Source organism: Arachis duranensis, chromosome 1 (genome assembly GCF_000817695.3).
Source record: "Arachis duranensis cultivar V14167 chromosome 1, aradu.V14167.gnm2.J7QH, whole genome shotgun sequence".
Taxonomy (NCBI): Eukaryota; Viridiplantae; Streptophyta; class Magnoliopsida; order Fabales; family Fabaceae; genus Arachis; species Arachis duranensis.
This window is the reverse complement of record NC_029772.3, coordinates 87,359,109-87,374,748: the sequence shown is the minus strand read 5'-3', so window position 1 is coordinate 87,374,748 and position 15,640 is coordinate 87,359,109.

The following is a 15,640-nucleotide window of genomic DNA, read 5'->3' as shown; positions in this document are numbered from 1 at the left end:
AATATTGCCTTGCTTATCCTTTTTGTGTTCCTATCAGTTATCTCTGATTCAGGAGTCATCCTTGAGGTTATTAAACTGAACTTCCTTCCAATACTCCTCATCGATTGTACATCCTTGTTTACTTTGTAAATTCAGCAGTTCTTTCAAAACTCTTGTGGAGACTATCCTTATTGTTTGTCCTTCTTTTCAAAGTCTTTTATCCTTCTGAGTAAACTCGAGAATTGTTGTAATATCGCGTGCGATCTTTAGGTATAGTAATTGCGATGCGTTAGTTCTTTAAGACTTGTTTGTGGATACAGAAGGTGAAGCGGTAAGTGTCCGACGTTATAAGAAGTTGTGGGAGTTTTATTTCTCGCGGAAGAGTTTGCGGATGTTAGGCTTGTGACCAGATATGGGGTTGTGAAGTAATTTTTAGAGTTAGGAAGTTGATACTTGGAAAGAGGTACGAGATCTATGAGTGAACGTTATGTCTGTTGTTAGATACCAATCTGCTTGTAACCTTCTTGCCATGTTAACCACCGTTTTGCTTTATGAACGCCTATCTTGACTTGCACCCTATTTTGTTTCTCCAAGCTATTGTAAAGTTTTGAAACCATATAACATTTTTGCATCGAGCCTATCTTGTATCTTTCACCTTACACTATACCTTACCGTTATATTTAAACCTTATGGTTATCCGGTATTTGAAATTTTATACATATGTGTGCTAAGATTTCCTATTTTCATAAAAAGTATTTGAAAAGTATAGTGCTAAGTTTATATATGATCTTATGTATTACTTTAATTTTCGAGGACAAAAATTTTTATAAGGTAGGTGGAATGTAAGATCCAAGATTTTTGAAGAGTCCTATTTTGAACTAATCTCAAACCATATAATTATTTACAGTTTTATTTTCAGGAAGTCATTTTATTGAAAATAATTAAAGGTAGTTTTGGTCAATTGGATTTTGAAATAAATCAAGGTTTTTATCAAACTCTATACTTACGGATTATTTTTCTATTTATGATTTAAAATTTTAGAAATTCGAAAATAAGGAGGTTTGGCTATTTAAATCAGAATTTCATCTAATTTTATGATTGTTGGATTATTTTCCATAATTAAGTTATGTATAGTTGGTAGTTATGAAATAATAACAATTTTATATGATTTGATTTTATATCAATTACATTTATATCATTCAATACTTTAAGTTTTAAGGATAAAAAAATTAATTATATTACTATGTATTTTTAATTAGAGTATGAGTAAAAATCAAATAGCAATTTGATGCAACAAATAATATATTTTTAGAGTAATTTTAAGGTTTTAATTAGTTTTCAAATTAAGTCCCTAAATCCCTAATTTCATACACAAACCCTAACCCTATTTAAACCAATTTTTTCCTTTACCCCAAAAGAAACCCTAGCCACCCCCTTTCTCCTTCAGTAAAGCACAAACACACAACACAGAAGCTGCTACTGGAAAGAGAAAGAAAGAAAGAAAGAAAGATAAATAGATAGAAGGGAAGCTGGGAAGGGGGGAGGCCATGAAGAAGAAAACCCGGAGAGGGAGAAGAAGAGAGGAGGGAGCCGCGGGGACTTGCCACCGCTGTCGCGCTGTTGTTAGGCCTTGGAGGAAGGCTGCTTCTCTGACCCGTCACGACCGATCCACCCATTCCGACCTGTCACCGTCACGAGGAAGACCAGAAATGATGGAAAGGGAGTCAGACAAAGAGAAGACGTTGCCGCCATTCATGAGAAGAGAGAGAGAGACGCGCTGCGTAGGAGCTGCCACCGTGAAGCCCGTCATCATTGCTGTAGCTATCCGCGTCGCCACCGTCACCAAAGGGAGCCAACATCCCCGTCATCCATGGGTGAAGCAAATGAGAGAGAGATCTGCGAGGAAGAAGGGGCCGCAACCTATCCAGTCGCCGGCACCGCCAGATCTGCTGCTCCAAAACTTCTGGCCGAGCCTCTGCTTCCGGGAACGCCTCCGCCTCCACTGAGATCCCCTGGCGATAAGGGTTTAAGTTGGTCTTCATTTCTTTTGAGTTTTCGGGAGCTTTATCATCACTGCCTGTTTGTTACAGTCGCCATCACCAGAGTTCTGGTCGTCACCGTCACTTTGGGTGGTTACAGGGGCTGCCGCCAAGCCGGTTCAGTGAACGCTACTGTTTCATTTTCTTAGTTTGGTAAGTATTCATGTTTTAGAAAATCCTGCATTAGTATTCTATTATGTTTGGTTATTAACTCTGATATCCTGGTAACGTAGGGTCGTGTTCTGAGCGTTGTATGTCGCTTCTAAGTTGCCTAAGTACTGTGGAAGTGATCAAAGACTGAGTTTGTGGATTGCTGTTGAATTCGGATAAGAGAAAAGGTTTTGTGACGCATTTTGGGTTATGGTTTCAATGGGTCAAGGTAGGGACTTTTTATACAAACTAGTTTATTTTAAATTGGAAATTGTTATAAATAGATATGCTGTGCGGAATGTATTTCTGGGGATTATGTGAGTCTTATGAATTGTCTGATTTTGTCTTGAGTGGATATGGTTGCCTGTTTGATTGAAATAATGTCTGCTTTGATAAATCGCAGATTTTTGGATTTGGTTGATTTGAAATGATTTTTTTGATAATCTGAAAGTTTGAGTTTTTGTTTTATTGGAAACTGATTTGGTCTTGAACCTATGGAAAGAGTTGAGGATTGGTTTGGTTGGGACTCGGACAGGGTGGCAAAGTCCAAGTTATAAGGGAGATGCTACCGAAATTTCTATAAAATCCGAGACTTTATTTGAAATGGTATTTTAAGAAGGAACGGATTACGCCTTGAACTGTATTACTGATAAAAGAATTAGATTGAACCCTTTTTATTGAGAAAATTGTTATATTTTGAATGTAAACTATTTTAGAAAAGAATCATGTTTTAAAGTCGATTTAAAGATGAAAAGAATCAAGTTTTCGAATTTGATTGAATAAGCGAATTTGAAGGAGTTTTAATGGAGTTCGATTAACTAATTTCACTTTAAAATATTTTAAGAAGAGTTTGAATTATTTTATGAAACTTTGACTTAGTCAAATTGAAACACTTTCCTAGCCTTTGGAAACAGATTTAAGAATGAAACTGAAATTTATTTTCGGTTTAAAAATGATTTGATTTTGGCTTAAGTTGAGTTTGTTTTGAAATTGGTTCGGAATAATTGGAAACACGATTTGGTTTTGGTTTAAATTCTATTTTATTTATTCAAATCAAGAAGTTAAAGTTTCAGAGGTTTTCAATGAATTTAAGAAATGAGTTAGGTTATTCTCCCCTGAAGTCTTGAGACTCCACTGAGGAATTTTACGATCAAATTTTAATTTAGAAATGAATGATTTTGAGTCTTTCAAAGAGATTTTGAATCTAGCATGGTTTTTTGATTGTTTGGAAGTGTTGGAAAGATGTGGAAAGTGGCTCCATTTTGAAAAGTGATTCTTGGTAAGATGTGAATTGAATACGTTTGTTATTTAACAAAAAATAAGCCAAGAATGAAATTGAAATAAGTTATTAAGCCTGATTGATTATGGATGTCCTCAAGATTGATGAGTTATGGTATGGTAGGCATAAGGGCTGGGTTCGTCCCGCTTATGCTGAGATGAGATTGTTGATAAGTCACTGGCACCTGGCAAGGACAATGATTTAATCCCGCTTGTCAAGGGTGCAGTGCCCGCATAAGGACGGTGGTTTGATCCCGTTTATGGTGGAGACAAGGATGGTGGTTTAATCTCACTTGCGTGTTCCGGGCAAAGACAGTGGTTTATTCCCGCTTGTTTGTGGGACCTACGGGTAAGGACGGTGGTTGGATCCCACTTATCCGAGTCGGGTTTGGCAATGTAATCGACGCGTGAGCTCATGGCCAGTAGGACATGCATTCATCATATGCATTTATGTGACATTGTTTGGGTGTGCATATTTTAATTGGTTTGCCTATGTGAATACTTATGTTAACTGCTAACTGCTATAATTGTTGTAATTGCTATTGATTGTGTTTGAACTACATTAATTGTGATTGTATTTGATTGGTTGGTTTGTGCTGAATTGGTTGATGATTGAGTTGTTTGGGCCGGGGGCCGTGTCGGATTGGATAGGCTTGAGGCCATAATTGGTATATTAAGTTCTAGTTCTGTATAAAGTAACTGACCAGTTCTGAATAGACTTAATGAACCTATGCTTGGAATGGGGTGATCATTTATACCGCGTAGGTAACTGCTTTCATGGTTGCAATCTAAAAAAGTATGAAAAATCAAACTCTTACAGCATAGACTTAATTGAACCTATGTTTGGGACATGTTGGTCATTCATATTGTCTAGGAAAAACTTTTCAGATTTTGCAAGAAAAAAAACTTTTCAGATTTTTTCAAGAAAGGAAAAAAGGTTTTGTTTTAAAATATTTGAGAAATTTATCAAGTCTTCAAAAAGGCATTTTCGGAATTTCGAATGTGTACCCCAGGTTTTTGGAAAGACTCATAAGACGAGCAATGATCACTATACTCTAAGAATAATTTTGTTTTACGTATCTTATTATAGAAATTTCTGTAAATCCTATAGTGAGAACAAGCGAGGACGATGTTCTCACTCCCCTCCAGGTTATTCCTTTTCAGGATATGGACGACGAAGCTTCAGGAGAGTTATGTTTATTTCTTGTTTATTCGGTATTTTTGTATTATCTTAGTTATTATTTTACCTCGCCTTTATCTTTAATAAGTTTGTAAGAGGGATAGAAAATTAGGACATGTGTTATGCGGTTTTATGTTTTAAACAGGTTCCTATTTTAGTACTAAATATGTTTAGAGTTGTCATAATATCCAAACTATCAGAGTGGCGCAGCCGGAAGCGTGACATTTGGATAGTGAGGGTATTATATTTGTGGTATTAGAGCAGTCTTTCCTGTAGAGCCTGAGAAATGGACTGACTATGCTTTGATTGCATACTCTGAGCGTCTGTCATGTAATAGTCTTGTTCGAATAATGAGAATTAGAGCTTTTTGCACATGGCAGTGTATTGATTAATGTTGTTAGCCTTGCATTACATAATTCCTGGTATTAAGTTTGGCCGGCTTAAAACGAGTAGATTATGTATATGAATGTACTAATGGGTTATCAGTTATGTGCTTTGGATTCTGTTGGAGTCATGTGACTTATTATTTCTTAACCTATCTTAATGTTCTTGTTGCCTTTTCTTTTGGAAAGCAGTTGGTGTTTCCAATCCTATTTTTCTATTCATATGTATTCTTAATTGAACTTAAATTTCATATGCCGGTTTGAATTTCTTGATGTATCTGTCTTTCTCTGTTTGAACTCTTTTTCTTAATCCATGTGATTTTTTGACATAACTTTGAACTTGTGATTATTTGGAAGTTTTGGAAAGATGTGGAAAGTGGCTCTATTTTGAAAAGTGATTCTTGGAAAGATGTGAATTGAATACGTTTGTTATTTAACATAAAATGAGCCAAGAATGAAATTCAAATAAGTTATTGAGCCTGATTGATTATGGATGTCCTCAAGATTGATGAGTTATGGTTTGGTAGGCATAAGGGTCGGGTTCATCCCGCTTATGCTGAGATGAGATTGTTGATCAGTCGTTGGCACCAGGCAAGGACGGTGGTTTAATCCCGCTTGCGTGTTTCGGGCAAGGACGGTGGTTTAATCCCACTTGTCTGTGGGACTGATGAGTCCATATTTGATTATGTATTTTGACTCAATATGGATGGAGTCTATCACATAAACTCACACTTAATCACCAAAATAGCATACTTTTGTGTTTGATCCCTAATTTGAACCTAAATATGAAAGCATGCGTTTTTATGCTTAAAATTGGTGATTTAAATGCCACCTTTAGCCCATTCGATGTCGTGATATGTTTGTTGAGTGATTTCAGGTCATTTAGGCAAGAATGGATGGCCAAAAGTGGAAAGAAGCATGTACAAGGGAGAAAACCTAAAGAAAACAAGGAAAAGCGCACACAGTGAGGTGTGCGTGCGCACAAGATAGAATTTCCATGTGTGTGCACACAAGCACCTGTGCGTACACACAGGCCAACTTTCAGCCAAATGTGCGTGCGCACACATCTGTGCGTACGCACAGGTCCCTGCACGTGGTTGCATTAATAAAACACGTGCTTCGCAATTTCTGAGGCCTCTTGGCCCATTTTGGAAGGCTGGAATGCATTTTTGGAGTGCTATATGAAGGAGAATTTAACACATATCAAGGGAGACATTAGAGCTCACTTAGACATAGTTTTACATAGTAATTAGGAGTAGGAGTAGTGTAGAGTAGATTGCTCTCTTAGGGTTTCATTTCCATTTTTCGTTGTAGCATTTTATAGTAAGCCTTGATCTTTGATTTTGCTTCTTTAATTGTAAGTACTCTCAATTTCCTTCTAATTAAAGCACTTTCATTTTCCTTGGTTCAGGTTACTTTGTTCATATTTGCAATTTTGGGTTTCCTTAATGTTTCATGCTTCCTTTATGCTTGATTGCTTGTTTATGTTTGGTTTTGTTGATAGTTAGTTATAGTATTATAATTTTCCTTGCAAATTCTCATGTTTTGGTTCTATGCACACAAAGTGTTTGTGAAAATGCCAACTCTAGCTTTTGAGTAGATTTTCACACCTTGGCTTGAGATTTGAGTTCTTAGGATACTAGAGTCATAATGTCCAACATTTAGTGGTAATTCTTGGGGAGTTAGTTGACTCTTGTTTCCATTAAAGCTAGCCTTTTATCAACTAGTTTGGTAAGTTGGTTAAGACCTATGGATTAAGGCCAATTATGCTTGCTTGACTTACTCCTCGATGTTTGGGGTTAACTAAGCGAGACTAACTCATGATAATTACCATAGTTGTGGTTATGGCAATGATAGGATTCCTTGGATCCTCGTTCTCAAGTCAAGGTTCTTTTATGCATTTATAGCATTTTCACTAGTTTTGATCTTGTTGTTTTTGCTCGCATCAATTTCCAATTTTGAGTATCTCTTTGTTCTTTTACTTGTTAAGTTCATTTAATCTTTCGTTCTTTAACTTCAAAACCCCTTTTTTCTAACAACCGAAAGAGCAACATCTCAATTGCATTCCTAGGGAGAACGACCCGAGGTTGGATTACTCTTAGTCTCGATTTATATTAGAAATTGTAAACTTTGATTGAGCATTACTTGTTGGTTGAGAACTATACTTGCAATGAGGTTATTTTTCTTTCACCAAGAAGAGATTCTTAACCGACGATTTTGCTCACATCAGGGACCTACGACTAAGGACGGTGGTTAGATCCCACTTATCCGAGTCAGGTTTGGCAATGTAATCGATGCGTGAGCTCATGGCCAGTAAGACAAGCATGCATCATTTGCATTTATGTGACATTGTTTGGGTGTGCATATTGTAATTGGTTTGCCTATGTGAATATTTATGTGTCATTGTTTGGGTGTGCATATTGTTGTAATTGCTATTGATTGTGTTTGAACTACATTAATTGTGATTGTGTTTGATTGGTTGGTTTGTGATGAATTGGTTTGATTATTGAGTTGTTTGGGACGGAGACCATGTTGGATTGCATGGGCTTGAGGCCGTGATTGGTATATTGAGTTCTAGTTCTATATAAAGTATCTGACCAGTTCATCATAGACTTAATGAATCTATGCTTGGAATGAGATGAACATTTATACCACGTAGGTAACTGCTTTCATGCTTGCGGTCTAGAAAATTATGAAAAATCAAACTCTTACAGCATAGACTTAAATGAACCTATGTTTGGGACATGTTGGTCAATCATACTGTCTAGGAAAAACTTTTCAGATTTTTGCAAGAAAGGAAAAAAGGTTTTGTTTTAAAATATTTGAGAAATTTATCAAGTCTTCAAAAAGGGATTTTCTGGATTTCGAATGTGTACCCAAGGTTTTTGGAAAGACTCATAAGACGAGCAATGATCACTGTACTCTAAGGATAATTTTATTTTACGTATCTTATTATAGCAATTTCTGTAAATCCTATAGTGAGAACAAGCGATGATGATGTTCTCACTCCCCTACAGGTTATTCCTTTCCAGGATATAGACGACGAAGCTTGAGAAGAATTATGTTTATTTCTTGTTTATTCAGTATTCTTGTATTATCTTATTTATTATTTTCCCTCGCCTTAATCTTTAATAAGTTTCTAAAAGGCATAGGAAATTATGATATGTATGTTTCTAAGCTAGTGTTATATTGAGAACATCGTCCTCGCTTGTTCTCACTATAGGATTACAGAAATTGCTATAACAAGATACATAAAATAAAATTATTCTTAGAGTACAGTGATCATTACTCGTCTTATGAGTCTTTCCAAAAGCCTTGGGTACACATTCGAAATCCAGAAAATCCTTTTTTGAAGACTTGGTAAATTTCTCAAATATTTTAAAACAAAACCTTTTTTCCTTTCTTGCAAAATCTGAAAAGTTTTTCCTAGACAGTATGAATGACTAACATGTCCCAAACATAGGTTCAATTAAGTCTATACTGTAAGAGTTTGATTTTTCATACTTTTCTAGACCACAACCATGAAAGCATTTAGGTTCATTAAGTCTATACTGAACCACTTAGATACTTTATACAGAACTAGAACTCAACCTACCAACCACGGTCTCAAGCCCGTCCAATCCAACATGGCCCCCGGCCCAAAAATTCAATCATCAACCAATTCATCACAAACCAACCAATCAAACACAATCACAAATAATGTAGTTCAAACACAATCAATAGCAATTACAACAAATATATCAGTTAGCAGTTAACATAAGTATTCACATAGGCAAACCAATTACAATATGCACACACAAACAATGTCACATAATTGCAAATGATGAATGTCTGTCCTACTGGCTATGATATCACATTGTCAGTTCAATTGCCAACCCGACATATTCCCATGGGAATGTTGCCTTTCGATCACGTATAAATGGGAACCCTCTGGGATAACGTGCCCACCACATGGTCCAGGATGTCAATGCCTGCACACTCTTGTGATCTGAAAGGATGTGAGCGGGATACTCTGCCTCCAACCTCACATCTGCACGTAAGCGGGATTAAACTCTCATCCTTACGCGGGTGCCACAACCTCAACAAGCGGCATTAAACCACCGTCCTTGCCAGGCGCAAGCGACTTATCCACAATCCCATCAATATCAAACTTCTCAGCATAAGCGAGACGAACCCAACCTTTACGCCTACCAAACAATAACTCATCAATCTTGATGATATCCACAATCAATCAGGCTCAAGAACTTATTTCAAATTCATTTTTGGCACATTTACTTTTAAATGACAAACGTATTCAATTCACATCTTGCCAAGAATCACTTTTCAAAATGGATCCACTTTCCATATCTTTCCAATACTTTCAAACAATCTCAAAACCATGCCAAATTCAAAATCTCTTTTGAAAGACTCAAAATCATTCATTTCTAAATCAGGATTTGGTCATGAAATTCCTCAGCAGAGTCTCAAGACTTCAAGGAAGAATAACCTAACTCATTTCTTAAATACATTGAAAACCTCCGAAACCTTAACTTCTTGATTTGAATAAATAAAATTGAATTTAAACCAAATCCAAGTCATGTATCCAAATATTCCAAACCAATTTCAAAACCAACTTACTTAAACCAAAATCAAATCTTTTAAACCGAAACCAATTTCAATTTCATTCTTCAATCTGTTTCCAAAGGCTCGGAAATTGTTTTAGTTTTACTAAGTCAAAGTTTCAGAAAATACATCAAACTTTTCTTAAAATGTCATAAACTGAAATTAGTTCATTCGAACGCCATTAAAACTCTTTCAAATTTTCTTGCTTAATCAAATTCCAAAACTTGATTATTTTCATCTTCAAATCACCTTTAAAACATGATTCTTTTCTAAAGTAGTTTACATTCAAAATATAATAATTTTCTTAAATAAAGGGTTCAAATCTAATTCATTTATTGGTAATACAGTTCAAGGTATAATCCATTCCTTTTTAAAATACCGTTTTAAATAAAATATCAGATTTTATAGAAATTTCAGCAGCATCTCCCCTAAAACTTGGACTTTGCCACCTTTTCGGGTCCCAACCAAACCAATCATCAATCCTCTCTCAACGGGTTCAAAACCAAATCAGTTTCCAATAAACAAAACTCAGACTTTCATACTATCAAGGTCATTCTAAATCAACCAATCTAAAAATCTCCAATGTATCAAAATCAGACATTATTTCACCCAAACACGCAACCATACCCAACCAAGACATAATCAGACAATTCATAAGACTTGCATAATCCCCAGAAATACATTTCGCACAACATATCTATTTATAACAATTTCTAATTTAAATAAATTAGTTTGTATAAAAAGTCCCTACCTCAACCCGTCGCAACCATAACCCAAACGCATCAACCGAACTCTTTCCTCTCAGCCCGGAACCAACGACAACACAAACTCAGCCCCTGATCACTTTTGCAGCACTCACAGCAATTTAAAAGCGGCATTCAACATATAGAACTTGAACCTACGTTACCAAACCTCAGAGTTTATAACCAAACACAATAGAATACTAACGCAGGGGTTTCCGAAAATATAAATACTTAGGCTGTGTGTGGTTAATGTCTCAAAATAATAAAGACATAGACACAAATACACAGAAGTACATAGACATAAAAAGACACTCAATTTTTCATCTTGTTTGGTAACTTAGACACAACAGAATATACAACTCAAAATTTTACTAAAATGTTAATTTTATCCCCACCTTTCTTCTCCACCACTATTTTTGTCCAATCCCTCTTTCATAGTTATCATCAACATCAATACTACTATAATCTTCAACCAAATACAAAAGCAACAATATACCAATCTAAATTAAATTTAATAAAACCAACAAAAATTTCAATTTGTTGCATATCTGTAAAATAAGATACACATGTTTAATTTTTTAATAAAGGGAGAATAGAAGAGAAAAAGATCGGAGATGTTCTTTTTGAAAAGATGAACGATGTCGCTAGAGAGAAGATGTGGAGGGAAGCGCCATCGAAGATTGAAGCCGCTGGCAGATTTGGATGATGATGGATTTGGACTCCCTTAGCCCGAACCATTCGAGATAAAAGGAGGAGCAGATGCAGCGGTTCTTGACGGAGGAGCAATGGCAATCGACAGAAAAAAAAAATGAACGTAGATATGACTATTCAAGGAAGAAGACAAGGCAGAGAGCGAAGGCATAGTGGGCAAAGATGAGAGTGGAAGAAAGGCGTGATGGGTGCTGAGAAGAGAAAGTGGGTAAGAAGCAACAGTAGGCGTTGTGAAGAGGAAGAAGGAGAGGCAGCGATCGGCGGTGATCAGCAGTGGGGAGTGAGAAAGGATAGAAGATGGAGCTGCTGAGAACAATGAGAAGTTGCAGGGAAGGAGGGGATGCATGAGAGAAGAACGAGAGACATATTTGAGAAGATAGAGGATTGAATTTGGAATTTTGAAAATTAAATAAGGGTAAAATTGTAAAAAATTAGTGTCTCATAAGCTATGTCTCAGTGTCTCAATTATTTGGAGGTACACAAATTTAATGTCTCCGTGTCTATCCGTGTCTTTCCGTGTCCATCAAAAAATTGTGTCTCAGTAAACCAAATAGGAGACGTGTGTCACCGTGTCTATGTCTCTTTGAGACATGGACATCAATCAAACACTACCTTACCGAACTAAGAAAACGAGACATTGGCGGTAGCTGAACCGGTTTGGCGGCAGCCCCGATAACCACCTCGAGCGGCAGCGGCGACCAGAACTTCGGCGACGGTGACTGTAACAAATAGGGACTGATGATAAAGCTCCTAAAAACTCAAAAGAAATGAAGACCAACTTAAACCCTTACCAGCAGTGGATCTCGATGGCAATAGTGGCATTTCTCGGTGACAGAAGTTCAGTCATGGCGGCGCAGCTCCCAGTAGTGGCGGCGACAACAGCAAGGTACTGACAGTGGTGGCAGAAATAGCGAGGAACGGCAGATCTGATGGCAACACGAGCTCCCTTTCTCCTTTTGGGAACGATGACGGCATCTGAAAGTAGAGAGGACGAATGGCGGTGGCGAGCATGGATGACAGCGACCCAGACTTTACGGACAATGACTGTGCGGTGCGGTTCTGTCCTCCCGGTCTGGCTCGTGCTCGCCTCTCTCTTTGATTCTGACTCACGATGGTGGCTTATGGCAGATCAGCGGCGATAGCTCAGAGAAGCGGCTTTCCTCCAAGGCTTGACGACGGCGCGACGGCGTCGGTAAGTCCCCGCGGCTCCGGCACGACTCCCTCTTCTCTTCCTCTCCCTCTCCGGATCTTCTCCTTCACGGCCCCCTTTCCCAGCTTCCCTTTTCTTTCTTTCTTTCTTTCTTTCTTTCTTTCTTTTCCTAGCAGCAGCAGCTGTGTTGTGTGTATGTGTATTACTGAAGGAGAAAGGGTGGCTAGGGTTTCTCTTGGGGTAAAAGGAAAATGTGTGTTAATTAGGGTTAGGGTTTCAATTTTGGAATTTAGGATTTAATTTGAGTAAGATGACTTTAATAAAATTGGTTCATATAGTATTAATTTGAAATCTAAATTAAATTTCTAAAAATTATTTCAGAATATTATTTGTGGTATAAAAATACTAATTGATTCCCAATCAATTTCTCTAATTGAAAATACATAGTAATATAATTAATTTTCTTTATCCTTAAAACTTAAAGTATTGAATGATTTAAATATAATTGATCTAAAATCAAATTATATAAAATTCTTATTACTTCAAAACTCCCAACTTTATAACTTAATTATAGAAAATAATTTAAAAATTATAAAATTAGATGAAATTCTGATTTAAATAGCCAAACCTCATTATTTTCGAATTTCTAAAACTTTAAATCATAAATAGAAAAATAATTCATAAGTATAAAGTTTGGATAAAAACCTTAATTTATTTCGAATCCAATTAATCAAAATTGCCTTTAATTATTTTCAATAAAATGATTTCCTGAAAATAAAACTGTAAATAAATATATGATTTGAGATTAGTTTAAAATAGGATTTTTCAAAAGTCCTGGATCTTACATATAGTATATACTAAAAATTTTGTTATTATTATCTTGGTACATTTAGTAATTTTGAAATTCACAAATATTTTATCAAACATTATTCATATATATGACACTTGAAATTCAAATGCATAAAACTTAATAAGAAGTTTCTTACATTATTTATTCACATGAATATTTAACAAACACACATATTAAACTATTCCATCATTGATCAAATGACCAATATTTCCTTCAGGATCCTCAAAGAAATCAGATACATCATAATGAGTGGTAGAATTTTTAACATCATTTGAAACAAAATCAAAGAAATCAGATATATCATAATAAGTGGTGGAATTTTAAACATCATTTGAAACAAAATTTGTTTCATTTTCTTTGTCGTCTTTTTTCAAAGATGCTTGATAAAGATCGACTAGGTGCCTTGGGGTACGACAGGTACGTGACCAATGGCCATTTTCACCACAACGAAAACATTTATCCTCAATTAATTTATTTTACCCATTGTTCCTTTCTTTATCCCACTTCTGGTGAGATCCTTTCTTGTGAACATAATTCCTTTTCCTTCCATAATTTTTCTTGTTACCAAAACCTTGCCATTTACCTCTTCTGGGGTTATGATTTGTTGCATTTTCTTCAGGAAATGGGGCGGCGCCAGCTGAGCACGCTTCATGATTTCTTAAGAGCAACTCATTGTTGCATTCAGCAACAAGAAGGCAAGAAATTAGCTTAGAATATTTTTTAAATCTTTTTTCTCGATACTGCTGCTACAGGAGCACATTCGAGGCATGAAAGGTTGAGAAAGTTTTCTCTAACATGTCATTATCATTTATCTTTTCCCCATATAACTTCATTCGTGAGGTGATTCGAAACATTGCTGAATTATATTCATTTATGAATTTAAAATCCTGTAAACGCAAGTGCGTCCATTCATATCGAGCTTGAGGAAGTATTACCGTCTTTTGATGATTGTACCTTTCTTCAAGGTCTTTCCATAGATCTGCAGGATCTTTTAGTGTGAGATATTTATTTTTCAATCCTTTGTCAAGATGACGACGAAGGAAAATCATGCCTTTGGCTTTATCCTTCTGGGATGTATTATTTTCAGATTTAATGGTATCTCCAAGATCCATTGAATCAAGATGGATTTTAACATCTAAGATCCATGATAAATAGTTGTTTCCAGATATATCAAGAGCATTAAATTCAAAATGAGAGAGTTTCGACATAATGAAAATTTGTTACCTGGAGTCTTCCTAAATTTTGATTAGAGTCTCGTACTGATAACGTGTTGCAAAATAAATAAATAAGGAAGAGAAATAAATATAAAATAGAGAAATATAAATATGCCTTTATCTCACTATAATAGAAGTGATTATATATTTAGATATTATAACTTAAAACCACAAAGAGATAAAAAAGAGAATTTATAGTGTAATGTATAAAGAGAGAGATAGAAATATTTGTGATTGTTATTGATGTGTCTCATATGCTTCATACTACGTTGCTATTTATAAGCATAAAGAAGCTTTATTTTTCAAACATAATTAAATGCAATCACCCTTAATAAACCAAGTCTCATGGAAAATGAACATTCACATCAGGTATTCTTATCATAACAAATTTTTTGATATTTTTTATTTTCAGTTATTTCAGTTTTTGATTTTTTTTTTATTTAGTCCGTCGGTTTTGTTGGGTTTGGATTAGTTTTGAACACCAACAAAAAATAATACCTATGATAATTTGTGTGACAGTACGGTCAAATTTTAAACGGAAAACACAATAAAAAAGGAAAATTCCACTCCCCTCCCCTGTGAGATGTTAAAATGACACTCCCCTCCCCTCTATTTTATAAATGTACATTTTCCTCCCTTCTAACTTTTAAAAAACCTCCTCTTTAATCCATTTTAAACTTTTTGTGTTAACTTTATCCATTTTTTAGGAAAAAATAAATTATTTTTTGAAAAAAATCCATTAACAAAAGTTTTATTTTTTATCATTAAATTTTACTTACTAAAATATCTTTTAATAAATTATTTTTTATTGATTGAATTGTATTTTTATTAAAATACTTTTAAAAAAATTAATAATTAAATTATTTTTTTCTAAGATATCTATCCTTCAATAATTTTTTAATTATTAAATTATGATTTTACCAAAATTTTTATGAACAATTACTTTTATATTTTACTATTAATTTTTTGATATCAATATATATTATTTTATTTAATGGGTATTTTTTTAAAAAATAATTTATTTTTTTTTAAAAAATGGATAAAGTTAACATTAGTTAATAAAAAAGTTTAAAATAGATTAAAGAGGAGATTTTTTAAAAGTTAGAAGGGAGAGGAATGTACATTTATAAAATAGATGGGATGAGAGTGTCATTTTAACATCTTGTAGGAGAGGGGAGTGGAATTTTCCCTAAAAAATATTATAGATTATAGAGAATTTCTAATACATACATATATATAAATATTAAATACAAAAGCATGAATCGGAGTTAATTAACGTCTTTTGCTACTTTAGCAATATTACTTAACATATCAATCTCAAGTGTAGCATCAGCTAAAATACACGAATAAATTAAAAAAAA